The sequence below is a fragment of the Macrotis lagotis genome, chromosome 1 (genome assembly GCF_037893015.1).
Source record: "Macrotis lagotis isolate mMagLag1 chromosome 1, bilby.v1.9.chrom.fasta, whole genome shotgun sequence".
Taxonomy (NCBI): domain Eukaryota; kingdom Metazoa; phylum Chordata; class Mammalia; order Peramelemorphia; family Peramelidae; genus Macrotis; species Macrotis lagotis.
Genome location: NC_133658.1, coordinates 703507469 through 703524843, shown reverse-complemented (window position 1 = coordinate 703524843; position 17375 = coordinate 703507469). Strand labels below are relative to the sequence as shown.

General features: G+C 35.3%; 1 protein-coding gene and 1 long non-coding RNA gene across 3 annotated transcripts in view; one reads left to right on the top strand and one right to left on the bottom strand.

Annotated features, from left to right (window-relative positions):
- The window catches only part of KCNH7 (potassium voltage-gated channel subfamily H member 7), a 625928-nt gene that overhangs the window by 400735 nt on the left and 207818 nt on the right, over positions 1-17375 (bottom strand). The window lies entirely within an intron of this gene.
- Positions 1-17375, top strand: part of LOC141507830 (uncharacterized) — a 355670-nt gene that overhangs the window by 314818 nt on the left and 23477 nt on the right. The window contains exon 4 of one of the 2 annotated variants that reach the window (XR_012474280.1): positions 1024-5246. The exons of the other annotated variant lie outside the window; for it this stretch is intronic. This is a non-coding gene — a long non-coding RNA (uncharacterized LOC141507830). Of the gene's footprint in view, positions 1-1023; positions 5247-17375 lie in introns of those variants that run through there. 2 annotated transcript variants of the gene reach the window in all.

Genomic DNA, 17375 nt, shown 5'->3' with positions numbered 1-17375 from the left:
TTGTGGAACTTTGGCTGCAACTGATTGATTTGTAATCAAAATTCAAAGTAGCTTGTCATATATCTCTGTTAGAGTTGATGTATGTTTGTCTACATGGTACTGGATTTTGAATTACTACAAGGTAGTTTCCATTTTGCTCTAATTCCAGATATTAATGTTGTGATATCAATCACTGAGTGCCCTAACAGTCTTACATTGTTTCTGAGAGTAAATTTTCATTTGTTGGTTTATATCTAACTCAGTCTGTCTCTATATTATCTTTGCCTGCTTTTGCTACTTCAACCTTCCAAGGGTTCCATTTTCCACTGTTTGCTCAATCCTTTTAAGGGTTTCACAAGGTATAGAACTGGTATGGGACATCAGAAATTATCTAGTCCAATTCCCTTATTTTACAAATGAAGACAGTCATGATCCAGAGAGTCTATGACTTGTTCAAGTTATACCAGTAATAGAAAAGAATCTAGATATGAATCCAGTTTCTCTGAAAATAAATCCTAGACACAATGAGGTGGACAGAGCTCTGGCTTCAGAAAACCTAATATCAAATCTGGCCTCAGAAATAGAGTAATTCTGTGACCCTGGAAAAGTCACTCAACATCTATCTGCCTCAGTTTTTTTAATTGTAAAATGGGATTAATAATGATGATGATGATGATGATGATGATGATGATGATGATGATAGCAGCACATATATTCCATGGTTTTTATTAAGGTAAAATGAGATTAAAACATATAAAGTACTTTGATAAATTTAAATAATTATACAAATGCTAGTAATAATAATAATTATAGCAACAAAACAACAATAAAATTGGGATTTTTTTTATTACTCCTTTCTCCTAAACTTATCTCCTTCACTTATTTAATTTGCTTTACTTTCAACCATCTACCTGGAAGGTTCTTACCCTTACCTACTTTTAATGCTTTCCCTTTGCCTTTTTTCCATCTCCTTTCACACAGTGTACTAGCCCAAATCCAAGAGGTCGTTTCACTTAACCTTCTTCCTTACTTTCTGTTTTCCAGGTTAAATTTTTCAACTCCACCCCTCTATTCTAAAGATGGGTTCAACTGGAATTGTCATGCCGAGGAGTTGTCCAGAAAGCACATGCTCAGGTCCTTGGGCCCTTCTCCTCAGGATTCCCCCAAATTCTTAATTGGGACTTCTCAGATGCTAAATTCAATGCTTAGTTTCTGTTTAGGTCAAAAAAATGGATTAATCCAAACAAAGCACGTGTGCATGCAAGAGAAGCAAGTCTATGAAACAAAAAATGATTTAAGGAGGCTTATCATTATAGTACTCAGACTCACCTCAGACCCCAGGAGAACACCTGTGCTTTTGGCCCCAGATATAATCTAGCTATCTCGACAGCTATCAAACCAAGGCAAGATGAGCTGACAAAGCAAGTATGCTATAGACCCCATGGAACATAATTTCAAGCAGAATGTCCTGGATGTAAAATGCCAGGGAACAATGACAACAGACAGTTTGGATATTGGAACAAGGCAACTGTTTTAGCCCAGAAAAGAAAGACCTTGATATGAAAAGGAAAGCTGACAAAAAGCTCTACAATTAGACACAGTTTCCAGGAAATGATGGTTGACCTTCAGTCCCTGTTCCCCAATATATGGACTAGTTTTTCATTCCCCTCCCTTCTTCATCTGTGGAAGTCCTTCCCTTTCCACAAGGCACAACTTAGGTGCAACCACCTTCAAAAAGCTCATTGAAGACCATCTAGGGAGATGGAGTCAAGATGGCAGAATAAAGGTCAGGACTCGCTCATGCTCTCCCCCAGACCACTCCAAATACCATTAAATGATGACTTTAGCCAATTCTAGAGTGGAAGGACCCACATAAAACTGACTGAGTTAAACAATTTTCCAACCCAAGACAACTTGGAAGATTGACAGAAAGGATCTGTTGTACCAAGGTTAGAAAGAACTCACAATGTAGACTCCTAAAGGTTAATTAGACTGTTTGCTGAATCTAGTTCCTAAGGTAATTGCTGACTCCTACCTCCTAATCAGAATGTTATAGTCCCCTATTATAAAGTATTTATGACAATAACAGAGTGAACCAGCCATTCAGGAACAGACTTGGGGGTGACTAGGTCAGAGGAAGGCAGTTTCCAGGCTCCTCAGTCCTGAGATGCTAAGAACAACTTGGAAAGTCAACAGGAAAATGTGCCATACTGGGTTGAGATTGGAGCCCAGTCTAGCACAGGCCTCAGCAGTGCAGTCCCAACCCAAGTTGCCCAAGAGTTGTCTTAGGAGCCACTGGATCATCATTATCAGCTACTTCCCAAACTCTCCAGCAGGAAGGGGGTTGGAAGGAGATTTCATGGGTCTCTGCTGTTACTGAAGCAGGACTCAGTTGCTTTGCCCATATTCAGCTCTGGGTTGCAGTCTGGGGCCCCAGTCTCAGAAACAGGAACTGAACCACCACAGAGCTTACTGTCATAGCAGAGCAGGGACCCTCATCATAGTTTCAAGGCAGAAAGGAGTGCTGGTGACCATCCTCAGATCAAAGCACATATCCTGTCATAAGTTACATCCTGTCATAAGACCCTGGAAGAATTGAGAACTTGCAGGTCCCTGGAAGTAGCTCTGAAAACAGCTACAAAAATGCCCCCCAAATTTGGGACAATGCATCCTTTATCCTGGAAGCAGAGTCCCACCTTAATAAAGAGTTGAAATCAAATTACAGACTAGGAAAAATGGGAAAACAATAGAAAAGAAAATCTTCCATTGACAGTTACTATGATCCTATGGAAGATCAAAATACAACTCAGAAAAAGTTAACAAAGTCAAAGTTTCTACATCTAAAGCCTCCAAGAAAAAAAATATGAATTGGTCTCAGGTCATAGAAGTGCTCAAAAAGGATTTTGAAAATCAATTAAGGGAGGTAGGGGGAAAATTGGGAAGAGAAATGAGAGTGATGTGGGAAAATCATGAAACTAAGTCAGCAGCTTGATGGAGATATATAAAAAATACTGAACAAAATAACACCTTAAAAACCTTACTGGAACAAATGAAAAAAGATATACAAAAAATCAATGGGGAGAAGAATGCCTCAAAAAACTAGAACTGGTTTCTGAAAGAGATCCCCAAATGAAAACTGCCAGGAATATTATAGCTAAATTTCAGAGCTCCCAAGTCAAGGAGGAAATATTGCAAGTTGCCACAAAGAAGCAATTCAAAAATTGTGGAGCCACCGTCAAAATAACACAAGATTAAGGGATTATAAGGTTCAGGGTATGATATTCCAGAAGACAACAGATCTTGGATTACAACCAAGAATCAACTACTTGGCAAAACTGAACATACTATCTTTCAGGGGGAAAAGATGTACATTCAATGAAAGAGGGGACCTTCACACATTCCTGGTAAAATGACCTGAGCTGAACAGAAAATCTGATTTTAAAAAGTAAGACTCAAATGAAGCAAAAAATGTAAACAAGGAAAGACAAATCACAAGGACTGCTTATATTTCTGCAAGAGAAGATGATACTGAAAACATATGAACTTTCTCATTTATTAGGGCAGTTGGAAGGATTAAAAATAGACAAGGCATAGATGGGAGTTGATTATGAAAGGATAACATTTTAAAAATGGAGTTAAAGGGTGAGAGAAGAAAGTATTGGGCGGGGAAAGGAAAGGGAGAAGAAGAATGGGGTAAGTTATTTCACATAAAGAGACAACAAAAATACTTTTGCAGTAGACTAGAAGAAGGGGGAGTTAAGAGGGAGTGAGAGAGCCTTACTCTCATCGGGATTGGCTCAGAGAGGGGAATAACATACACACTCAATTAAATATAGAAATTTATCTTATACCAGAGGAAATAAGAGAGAAAAGAGATGAGAGAAATGGGAGGGCAGATTTGGGGTAGGAAAGAACTGGGAAGGTGATAGAAGGGAGAAGACTGTGTGGGGGGGTAGTAGTCAGTTGCAAAACACTTTTGAGGAGAGAGAGAGAGGGTGAAAGGAGACACAAAATAGAATGAATAGGGATGGGGGAATAGCATAGAGGGAACTACAGTTAGCAATAGTAACTGTGGGAAAAATATTGAAACAAGCTTCTCTGATAAAGACCCCATTTCACAAACATAGGGAACTGAGTCAAATTTATAAAAAAATAAGAGCCATTCCCCAATTGATAAATGATCAAAGATATGAACAGTTTTAAGATTTAATATTTAAATCATTTTTTAAAATGTCCTTACTACTGATAGGTATTTCTCCTATTAGATTGGCGAATAGAACAGAAAGAGGGTCAGCTAGGTGGTGAAGAGAGAACCAACCCTGGAGTGAGGAGGACCTGAGTTCAAATTAGGCCTCAGACAGTTAATAATTACCTAGCTGTGTGACCTTGGGCAAGTCACTTAACCCCATTGCCTTGCCAAAAATACCAAAAATAAAAAAGGAAAAGAAAAAGAAAAAAGAAAACCTAGAGAACAGAAAGAGAAAATAACCAATATTGGAAGAGATGTAGGGAAAATGAGACATTAATGTGCTGTTGGAAGACATGAAATAATTCAACAATTCTGTAATGCAATTTGCAACTAGCAGTGCCACTACTAGGTCCATATTCCAAAAATGATGAAAAACCAGAAGGAGAAGGAGATATAGATATAGACATATATATTCTTTTCTGGGGCCAGGGAGCTGGAAATTAAGGGGATGTCCATCAGTTTGGAAATGGATGAACATATTGTGTATGTGATTAACATGAAATTCTGTTCTATGAAATGATGACCTGAATGCTGTCAGTACAAAATTTACATGAGCCAGATGCAAAGGGAAATATACTATAGACACATTAACAAAATATAGGATGATCAGCTGAGAATGAATTAACTTTTCTTAGCAATGCTGTGACCCAAGAGTATGCTGGAGGTCTTAAGGATATAGAATAGTATTCATGTGAAAGATAGAGCTAATGATGTTGGAATACAGATGGAAGGATACTATTTTTAAACTTAAAATAAAGAACATCTCATTGGATCCCATCTTATGAAGGTGGGAAACTTTCTTTTAGCCCTTTCTCTGAATCTTTCCCTTGAATTTACTTCTCTCTCTCATGTAGTTGTGTATTGTACTTATCTCTCCATCTTTTGCCCCTTCTCTTTAGTCCTTTAGAGTAATATGGAATCTCTATATAGCATTTATATATTAGATACTATAATAATAAACATCCTATAAAACATTTAATAATGAATATCTAATAAAATAACATTTAATAAAATAACATCTGATTAATAGAAGCCTGTTTGAGTCAAAGAGTAGTAATGTATTCAAAATGAAAGACTACTATTATTTAGTACTTGTTTAATAAAAAGAATAGTAACTCATAGGAATGCTTTATAGTATAATATAATTTCTTTTAAACAGCATTGTGAGATAGGTAGTATGAGTTTTATTAACTATTTTATGCATTATTAATGTATTTAGGTTATATATAACTCATCTGAGTTCCACAGATTGATATTTTCTTTCCTATTTTATTTATTCATTTCATTCTTCATTCTCCACAGTTAACTGTTCAAAATCTTCTCTACCCTCATTTACTTTCTTTTTATTTCCTCCTTTAATTTCAAACCTACCCCTCATGTCATTTCACTCTTCTTTTGAGAAGTAGAATCAAGATGAATACTGCCATTGCTACTGCAAAGGGAAAATAAACACCTATATACCATTAATATTTATGAATGTTCTCTCTTTTGATCCTTATAACAGCCTTGTGAGATGGGTGCTGTTATTTCCCCCATTTTACATATTAAGAAACTGAAACAAAGAAAAATTAAGTTACTTGCTCTGAGTATTTAAACTTAGTACTTCATTACTCCAGGGAGCGCTCTATCCAATGCATTGCCAAGTACCTAATGGCAAGAACTGTTACTTAATAACCCTATTGTTTCACTCGCCATTTTTATGACTTCCCTAATTAAACCAGCTCTTTCTGGTCACCAGTCCCCGCTATTTTATTGTTTCTTCAATCAAGTGTAGAAATTGTCTTGCTTTGTAACTCTTAGCACAGTGTCTGTCAAATAGTAAATGTGACAATTGTTTTTATCATTTATTCATTCCTAGATGATCACTTCTCTCTTTTTCTTCTGTCACAGAAGAGGAAATCTGCTTTTCATTAAAACTAATTTGTGCTATTACCTATGTTTTACAGATGAAGAGACTGAAGCATAGAGGGGTTAATTGTTTTCCCAGGATCACACAACTGGCAAGAATTGGGAATGAAACCTAGTTCTCAGATCCTGTTAACATGGAACATCAGCATTATATCTAACATACAATTGTGTAAACAAATTTCTTGGTGCATATGTAGGCATGTAATTAATTAATACATATGAGTTGGGAAACGTCTCTCTCAGTGTGGATCTGCCCTTTCTCTGCAATGTATAGTCAGAGAGTCACCCAGAGCACTAAGAGCTTAAGTGATTTGTCCTGAGTCATACAGCCAATATATATCAGAGGTAGAGATTAGAACTCATGTTTTCCTGGCTTTTTCCTATCTGCCTCTATAAAAAGAGTACAACTTTAAAATAATCTGCATTGAAGTTCTTAGAGAAAGAGGGTTTGTTTTTTTAATTAAACATTAAGTCTATCATTCTATATTAATGCATCCCTGATGTAATAATTACTGAAGCACTGAGTGATTTTTTTTTCTAATATAGAAGTAATTTAGTGAATTAAGTAAAGAATAAAGGGATCTCGGAGTACACATTTCCTTCTTTTATTTTATGAGTTAAATTCAATTTCCTCCTTTTATTATTATTATTGTCATTTTTGCTTCATTCAGTAACCTAAAAGTCATATGAAAAAATATTTCACCATGTTGTTTCTAATTATCCTTCTTCTGGGGGTGAAAACTGAGGCAAGGTTCAGCTTTTTGTTAATTAATGTATTATTCTTTATTCATTCTTCCATCCCACATTTCTCAGTGTTAGTGGCCTTTTGAATATCTTTTTGAATTTGATTTAATTTAGTTCATAAAAGGAACTTAGAAAAACTTGTTTGGAGATCATTTAAAGTTTGAGATATCTTTGGAATTTAAGAAAACAAATCATTAAAATTTGTTCACTGAAACAGAAAATATTCTGCAGTTAAAATTATCATAGAAAGCGTTTAGTTTTTTGACAAATAAAAAAGCATAATTTAAAAATTTTAAAGAACATAGATAACAGACATGATGTATACACATGTATACATTATGCATCTATGTATATATTATATATTATGTATATGAAATATGATATATATTATGTATATGAAATAAATTATATATATATATATATGATATATATAAAACAATTTCCAATAAGCCATATAAAAGCTTCACTTTGAGAAAATTTACTTTTAAAAATGTAAATTTAAATGCTCCTTCATTTTAATTGAATAATAATTAGTGCCATCTTCAGTGTGTTTGATGTTGGAGAAATTAGTGGAAAAAGGGTGCAATAGGGATGTTGAACATATAAATTGGCAGAAGGGTCTGGAGTTTGAGGAAATCCAAATATGAAAACTTCCTGTGCTAATATAGATCAATCCCAGAGAGGTTACTGGTAGCTATTGAGAGGTTAAATGACTTGACCATGGACATGGCTTAGTCACATGTAGGAATGATGGAAAGTGGTGCTGGATTTGATATCCTAGAACCTAGCCTCTAAAACTGGTTCTTAATTCTTTGGTCTTTGTATGACTTGGATAAGTTATAAATTCTCTGGACCTTAGGTTCATCATCTGTAAAAGAAGAGGGTTGGAATATGTTTATGTTTCTTTTTAGCTCTTAATCTATGACCCCATCTGTTAGAAACAAGACTTGAAGTCTGGTCTCATGATGCCATACTGCCTTTTAGGTAGGTGGTATAGTGGCTAGAGTACAAGCCATGGAATCAAGAGGACCTGAGTTCAAATCTAGCCTCAAATACCTTCTTTTTGATAGCCTCAAATACTTGACACTTACTATGTGACCTTGGGCAAGTCATTTACCCTAATTGCCTCACATCCAGGACCATCTCTAGTCATCCTAATCCAAATCAGGCCACGTGGACCCAGATGACTCTGGAGGAGAAAGTGAGGTTGATAACTTAGCACAGCACCTCCAAACTCAAATCAAATTCACTTGCTTTCCATGACATCACCTCCATGATGTCATAGTCTTCTTTGAGAGAAAGAGCAGACATCATCATCATCACCATTAATGATGTTATTAATTCAGGGGAAACAAACATACATATATACACAGAAGCTTGGGCATTCCCCTATCTTTGCTATTCCATAGAAATCTTGACTGATTAGGAAATATCCCTAGCATTAAATGCCAGATTACCTTTCAGGTGTACTATACTTTGACTGAATCAAGTATTCATCCAGTAATTTGGGAAAATCACTTCAACAAGAATTCGACTAATTCTCTTAAATATAAATCTACTGGACAATTCACCTTAAGAGGAATTTTATAAACAAATCCTAGAATCTGGAAATAGTAGAAAGGTTGTCAAGCCCCCCTAGTATTTCCCAGTGTCATAGAACTATCTTTTCCTTTTAGTACAAATCCCAGAACTGATTTTAGTGACAGAAAACTCAATCTAGACTGCATCTGAAACAAAATGAATTTTGCTTTGATTCTGGTTGCTCAAAGCCCTTCTAGTGAATATGTTTGTGGGACCTCACCAGTTTCCCAGTTATAAACACAAATAAGATTTTGCAAAATGAGATCTAGAGGTGATGCTATTTACTCCTTTGTGAAGGGGCTATTTTCCCCATCTTCTTTCCCCAAAGAAGACCCTCACTTCCAACCTAATCCCAAAGATTTATTTTTTTTCCTTACAAAAGGGTCTTCAGTGGTAAAATGTTAAGTTGGAAGGGGCCTCCCCATTCCACATAATGTTTATCATTTACTACTAATCTCTGGCTCATTTCTTTTAGGGGCCCTTGAGAAGAGTTCCTTATCCCTAGCCACTATCTCAACTTTTTCCCTAGAGACCTGATATGCTCTCAAAAAGTTCTGCTTCAGCTGTAGCTCCTAGGAAAAAGAAATTAAACTTTCCATAGTCTATTGTTTGACTTTATGATCATAATATTGGATCTAGAATGGTCCTTAATTCAAACCTTTCATTTTTCAGTCCAGGAAACTGAGACTCAAACAGGTTAAATGATTTATGGAAGCCCACAACCATAGCTAGTTAGAACTGGCACTTATTTTAGTTCCTCTTGTTTCCAAATCCATTACTTTTCACTTCATCCACATGGTCATTTTTATTGCAAAGCACAACTGTTTAGCAGCTATGTTTAAATTCACCTTTCACTAACAGGTCTAAAAAAAGCAATATTGATTATGTAGTGGGACAGAGAATTAAGAGAAAGCATCTCCCTCTCTCTCACACCTTCTGTTTGTTATATTCCATCTGCATAATTAAATGAATTGAGAGTAAATATGGGCAAACCTATGGCATCCATGATAAAAAAAAAGTCAAGAGCTCATCTCCTGATGAGTCAAGATAATATATATATGCATCAACACACATATATGTACATATATACATGCATACATGTATACATATATATGTTTTCAAGGTTGGCAGGTCACATAGCCTCATGTCCTGATAAAGAAATGAATCGTCTCCCTCAATTCTGGTTTCTATCAGCAAAATAAAAAGAAAAGGACCGGAACTTTTATATACCACAAGTTCTATTAGATTTTGTACTGGAACAGGAATTCAGAGTTCACCTAGTCACAAGATCATAGATTTAGAAGTGTAAAAAATTTTAGACTACTGATTTGTCTTCCCTTCTTTCTCAGATAAGATAACTGAGGCATAAAGGGGTTAAGTGCCTTATTAGGTGATATGCATAAGCCTCTCCCATCATTAAAACCTCTTTTAATGAAATTCCAGAATACTATCAAGCTATCAACCAATATTACTCTCACCTTTAATAACAAATACCTACAAAATAACAATGGCTATTTCAGAACAATAAACATTCAGTTCATGCTGTATTGTTCAGTTCTAGGTTTCCCTCATTATTTTTCTCTTTCTCTATCTCCTTCTCCTCCCTCTCCCCTCTCTCTCACACACAAACACACACACACACACACACACACAGACAAACAGAATCTGTCTTTTTTAATATACAATCTCCAACCCATCACTAAGTGTTTATTATTTGAAATAGCCATTGTGATTCTCCCCTGCTCCCCTATCCCCCTGTGTATCTATGGTATTAATAGATGGAAAATCAGTCCTAAAACTAGGAAAATCTGAATTCAGTAACAATTTTTACACATAGTAGCTGTGTGATTCTGTGTGAATCATTTAATCTTTAGTGCTCTCAGAAACTCTCTGAGACCACATGTTGCCAAAAAGGTGCTGAACTGCATAGAGTATGAGATTTCCCTATAGCATTGAAATTATAGTTCCAGTCCCTACTCCTATCTATATGCATAAAAAAGAGGTTTATATATATATATCATTTAAAATGTATAGACAGGAATAACTATCTAAGAAATTATTCAATGAGTCAAAATGATATAATATAAAAAAGCAAACCAAATCAATAGAGCTTAGTTTTGTCTGGTCTAGGGAGTTTCACTAACCACTTGTCTAATTCTGGTAAATCTTTAGTCTTGGTTTCTTCAACTGGAAAATGAGGGGGCCGAACTTGATGATTTTGTCACCTTCTAAAATGCTATGATTTCTGATTGAGGAACATCCAAGGCTAAACACACAAACACATATGGAAAAAAAATCAAAGGATTGTTTTTCCCTTGAATTTCTCTATCTTGATACAGAAAACCATATTTTTATTTATTATCCTGCCCCAAATAACAAATGTAGAAGGGAAATGATAATAACAATTGCTTATATTTCTATACTACTTCAAGATTTGCAGAAGCCTTAACATAGATTATTTTATTTGATTCCAAAATGTCACTTCTCATTTGGATTGTTGTAATAGTCTTCTAATTGATTTTCTGGCACCAAACCCTCTCTACTTTAATCTCTTTACTTCCACAAAGTTGCCAAATTGATCTTCCTAAAGTGCATGTTTTACCACACCATACCATTATTGAACACCAGGGCCTCCCTGTTATTTTGGGGATTAAAAATAAACACCTGTGTTTATCATTTAAAGTTCTTCCCAATCTGTCCTGTTCCAACAATGCTGGTTCTGTTATACATGACCTCCCTTCATACATTCTCCAGTTCATCCATGGTGTTCTACTTTTCTTCCTCACCCATGCACCATCTTCTGTCTCTCTGTTTTTGCACTGTTTTGTAGTCTTCTGTGCCTAGAATATCTGTAAAGTACTTAGCATTGTGCCTAGAACATAATAAATGCTTGTTCTCTTTGCCTTACCTGAATGCCCTCCCTTCTCACCTCTGTCTTTTGGAATCCCTAATTCATCACATTCTACAAGTTTTTGTTCCACCTTCCTCCTCCCCCATGCTCAGCCATATCACCAGATCCCACCCTCTGGACTCCTGCAGTGAGAGGGAGCAAGCATTGGTATATATATTTGCCCACAGTCATACAACTACAAATTGGTGGTGCCTGGATTCTGATTTCAATAGAATCCTTTCATTACCTTAAATTATCATTAGATCTAACAGGTTAGGTAGAGTCATGCTATAAGGTATTGTAGGCCCTATCTTCTTAAATTCTGGGTCATAGAATGTGATATTGTGCATGATAACTTTCATTTTGATATTTGCCAATATTAAAATCAATGGATCAGTTTTATGCTCTTTGGGGCAAAGTTCATTTAAATAAGGACCTCTAAATAAAAGTACCTTATTATCATTTTTTAAAAAAATGTTTTTCATGGGGCAATGGGGTTAAATGACTTGTCTAATGTCACATAACTAGTAGGACTGAAGTAATTGATGCCAGATTTGAACTCAGGTCTACCTGCTTCAAGGACCAGTGCTCTAAGATTCACTATGCCACTTAGCTGCTCCATTACCATTCTTATAAGAAAAAATCTATCTATATCTTTTTTTCTATACAGTGCATGTGGTTTTTTATAAATCATCTTATTCAGGAAATTTAGTGAAAACATTTGATTATATGTTGTACTAAAAGTGTTTTTACTAAATGTAATAAGTTAGTGATAATATTAAAATAATGCATGTGCATTAAAGCTTTTTAAACTTTAAGTATATGCATGTTGTATAAAAAATGAAACTACTTTAGATACAAACATCTGGCTAACTCTATTTAGGGAATCCCATTTCAAATTTATTCAGAGGTTTTCACAGGACTTATGATTTATTGAGCATTTTAACCAAATTCATGCTTTTGCTACTGTGAATTTTAATGATGTGGATGAAGTCACCAGGGATATAAAAGACAAACTGCCTTGCCTGTCAGATTTATTTTTGAACATATGTCCTGTTGCCATTGTCAAATTCAAGTTAAGGGAAAGGTTTCGTAGAATCTGAGTCTTCTCTAACATGTTCCATTGACAATACATGTGTTATATGGCTCTGCTCCCACTCTTAAAGGACTTCCTAGAAATGTTATATGTAGACCCCAGAATCTTAGTCAATATGGGATATGAGTGATTAAAATATAACAAAATATCATCTATTTATGATCAGATTGATCAATGTGCTCTGCAATTAAATAAAAAAAGATACATACTGGCAAATAACATATGTGCTCTAGGGGTTGCCTATTCCCCCTATAGGTTGCCTTCCTCCTGTGCTGTTATTAAAGAGGAGAAAATAGTTCTATAAGGATGTTGAAATCATATTTAGTATAAGGTAGTTACAGAGGGAATGGCTCTAAATATAGAAAATTAGAAAATGGAGATCATGATCCCAAGTATGGGAAGCTGGAGAATTTCTTTTAGCTTTCATAAAAATAGGCACATACACAGAAGCCTATATATTTCCATAGATTTTTAAAAGATCTACTGCAAATTCTACATATTCTGAATCTGATCTGGAACCTTAAAACCAAAATAGTTTCTATCAAAATTGAATAAAGCTTTTAACTGTCATTATTTTCCAATGTACTTCTTTTAGTGATGCATGGTGGTGTATATATGACGTCACACAATACAATGTTGCAAGGACAAACAATGATAAATGACAAACAAGAGCAACACAACACAATGACAAAACTAGAATTATAGTGAAGTATGCAACCCACTTATTGATAGAAATGTAATGAACTTAAGATGTAGAGTGAGAAATTTGGATATGCCTAATTTGATAATTTATTTTGCTTGATTGTGCATATTTGTTATAACGGTCTTGCTTTTCTCCTTTATTTTTCAATAGAAAAGGAGAAAATGTGTTTTTCATTGAAAAAATAAAATTAACCTGAAAAAAGCTACGTGAAAGGAGAGTCAACTGGCACATTAACCATACACTCATTTCGTATGAACTTTTCTGTATGGTTTCCTTCAGGATAAGCTCATCACTTGAAAATCTCATCATCATGAATACTGATTCAGCTTTGATACTCAATACCTCCTCATCACCCTCAGTTTTCTTTCCCCTCTGGAAATCTGGAGGGTAAAAGCAACAAACTCTTCCAAAGATTTTTCTTTGTAGAGGGATCAGAATTTTCTGATCAACTATCTCCCATTAACTTCTCTGCTTGGTTTTAACTACAAAAACATCATACCCCCAAGTTGGTCACCCACTGGTGGTGCCTCCCCTTCCTTATAATATAAACTCCCTGAGGGCATTTCTTTTTCTTATTTGCATCCCTAGTTTTTGAGTATGAGCACCTAGGTGGCACAGTGGATAGAGTACCTGGCCTGGAGTCAGGAAGACTCTTCTTCCTGAATTCAAATCCAGCTTCAGACAATTACATACTTTGTAATTGTGGGCAAGTTACAATACTGTTTGCCTCAGTTTCTTAATCTATTGTTTGTCCTTTGCCTTTGAGGAGGGCCAATGACAATACAGGGTAAAATATCAACTTGTGGGTCAATTGGATTTAAGTAAGGTAGAAGTGCAAAAAAACATCTGCCACACTCTTCTAGTGACCAGATAGAACTCAAGACAGTTGGTGATAGCCTCAGATGCAGTGAATGACACAAACATCTTTGTTGTCTGACAAATCTCTAAGTGCTTCAGATGCCTTCAGGGCCATTGTTCAATCATTCCACCACAAAAAAGTCTTCACAAATGGAGTAAACATACTTCTAGTTCACCAATGTTTGAAGTCTATTGATTTAATAGGTTTAGCCTTGTTTAACTTGTCTCTAAGACAATTTTACCAGAGTGTGACTGCTCCACATGCTATAGCTTCTTGGAGTCAAAATGAGAGGGGGTGACAGGAGGACAACAAAGGTAAATGAGCAGCTCTGAAAAGGACTTGGCAAGTCCTCAAAACCCTGAACATGCTATATGACCCAATCATAATGGTTCTTTTTTTTTTTAGGTTTTTGCAAGGCATTGGGGTTAAGTGGCTTGTCCAAGATCACACAACTAAGTAATTATTAATGTTTGAGACCGGATTTGAACTCAGGTACTCCTGACTCCAGGGCCAGTACTCTATCCACTGTGCCACTTAGCTGCCCCATAATGGTTCATAAGTGTTAAAAACAGTTTCTCTGGTTTCAAGGTTATTCCTCTTTCTGAATTCATCATATTTACCTTAGATATGTATGTGTAGATATCTTAAATGCAGTTGAGAGGTATAAACCTGCAACTTGCAGTGAATATTCATGCTTAGGAATATAAAGACTGGGATGTTGTCATTTTAGAGGTGATGGTGGAAACTATGAGAAGAGAATGGATTCTCAAGAAACAAAAGCATGTAGAAGGAAAGAAGGATAGGAGATTGAGTCATGAGAAATTCTAGGTTACATGATGAAAGGAAGAACTGATGTGACCTCAAGTAATGGAGAAGCAGTGAACTGGGCTAGTCTATTGTCAACAGGGTCAAAGAAGAACTGAAAGAATGAATGATTAACAAAGTTAAAAGATTCAAAGAGTTCAAAAAGAAAGAGGGTCAGAAACCATATTTGGCCTATATATAGTTATAAGAACTAAACCCATATTAAAGACAGAAGTTATAGAAGCAAAAAAAAATTGCTAGATGACCCAGTGGACAGAGTGCTGGACCTGAAGTCAGGAAGGCTCATCTTCCTAAGTTCAAATCTGGCCTCAGACACTTTCTAGCTCTGTTACCCTGGGCAAGTCACTTCACCCTATTTGCCTCAGCTGCCTTATCTGGAAAGCATTTCAGTAATTTTGTAAAGAAAAATCTAAATGGGGTTAGGAAGAGTCACAAAGAACAAGATAAGCTTTTGAGTATAGTGTGTGGCACATAGCAAACACTTAAATATTTTTGGTTACTAAATATTTATTGACTAAAAAGGTTTCAGGTATGGGCCTGGTAACAGTCTGTACCTGCTTTCAGAGTACCAACTTGATGAGTACTTTTAGGTTCATCAGTAGTAGTTCAGTGACTTGGTGATCCATTCTTTGGGCATGGCCATCCATAGAAGGAATAAAAATATACAATGAACTTAATTCTATTTATTGTCCTCTATTTATTGACTCTGAAGATACAGGAATCCCTGCCATGTTGTGATGAAATATCAGAGAATTTTAATGAAAGAAGAACTTTGCAATAAGAAGACTATTGTTGGCAATAATGTGAAAGATTAATTATAGGGGTGAGGGTAGAGTGGAGAATACTGGAGACAGGGAGATTTTTTTACATATGAAATAAGTAATATAGTAAAAACAATAAAATGGAAGCTACAACCAGTGGCAGAGTGAATGGAGAGAAGAGGACAGATGCAAGACATATATGAAGAAGGGATTTGCCAATTAATTGAACATAGAGGATGAGAGTTCAAAATGACTTAAGGTTTTGAGTTTGGGTGATTGAAGGGATATTCATGTAATCTCTAAGGAAGTGAAAAGGAATAGGCTTTGAAGAGATAGGATGAGCTTGAATTTGAACAGGTTGAGTTTGGATTATCAATAGGACACCTAGTAGAGATACCTCCAGGCATTTATGTATAAAATATTTTCCTTGGAGTTCTTCCATCATTATTTTGGTTTATGTTGATCTCTCCCCAACTAAACTTCTAAGGCATTTTTTTCCTGTACTATTAGTTTTATGAGTTATTGTTTTCTATCACTACTATTAGCTTCTTTTCTAAATTTCTAGTAGCTTCTGAATATTTCTATATAAGTAGCCAATTGACAGCTCAGACTCAATATCATAAAAACTGAATTTACATCCTTACTAAAACCTGTTTTTCCTCTAACTTTCCTATTTCTATAAATGACCCCTTAAATGTATGATCATACTTTATATTTCTTTTCTTCACATATGCCAGCCAAATTACAATTCAGTACCATGCTTCCCTCTTGTATCTTATACCTTTACTTTCATCATTCCCTAGCCATCCAGTGAATTTTTCTTTCGATTTTTTACTGGGCTTTCCTTTACTTTGGGGTCCAAGCCAGTAAGCACTATGCATATGTATCTTCTTATCTCATTTTTGTGTCATAGTTCATTCTTTTGCTCATTAATATAAAAGTTTCTTGAGACCATAGTCTGTGTTTCATCTGTCTTTGCTATCAATATCTATTAGTAGTGATTTGTATACTTGCAAAATGTTTGTTAAGGGCAACATGTTACACACACCACAGCTTTAGACTTGGAAAGGATCTCAGAGGCCATCTAATTTGGTTAAAAAGGGAAACTGATTCTCAGAGATGTAAAATGAAGTACTAACTGTCATACAGGAAGTAGCAGTTAATAGCTATCTTTTCACTTCACTGCTCTTTCACTCTTGTATTATTATTTTAGCTATTTCAATCATATATCCTTTATCCTTGACAAGATTACAGATTTCTCCAGGAGCTCAAGGAACTTATCTTACATTTGTTTTATATCCCACAGAGTGCCTAAGCAAACACACACATAGTAGACCTTTAATTAATACTTGAGGAATTGACTTATTATTGCCAATTTTGGATGTTTTCCTCTTTCAAGTATAGCAATGAACAATAATAGCAAAATCTCCTTCTGCAAAGAGAAGAAAGGTAGGGCAGTAATCTTCCAAATAAATAGTGAAATATGCTTATATTGTTCTGACTTAAAATGTTTTCCTGTATATAATGATATAGCACATACACAAAAATAAACGAATGGGTGCTACTGAAAATAGAAAAAACATCAATTTGCATTGTTTCCAATTTAAAAAATCAAATGTAATAATGATTTTTAAAAGTAGCTAAAAGGAAAACAGGCTTTTGAAATTATGAAGTACCTTTTAATGGAGAGGGAGAAAGACCGACCTAAAATTCCTAGGCTTCTCACAGAAGAACAATAAAGGTTTCTTAAAATATCTGTTGGGTGAGAAACTGTGGGAGG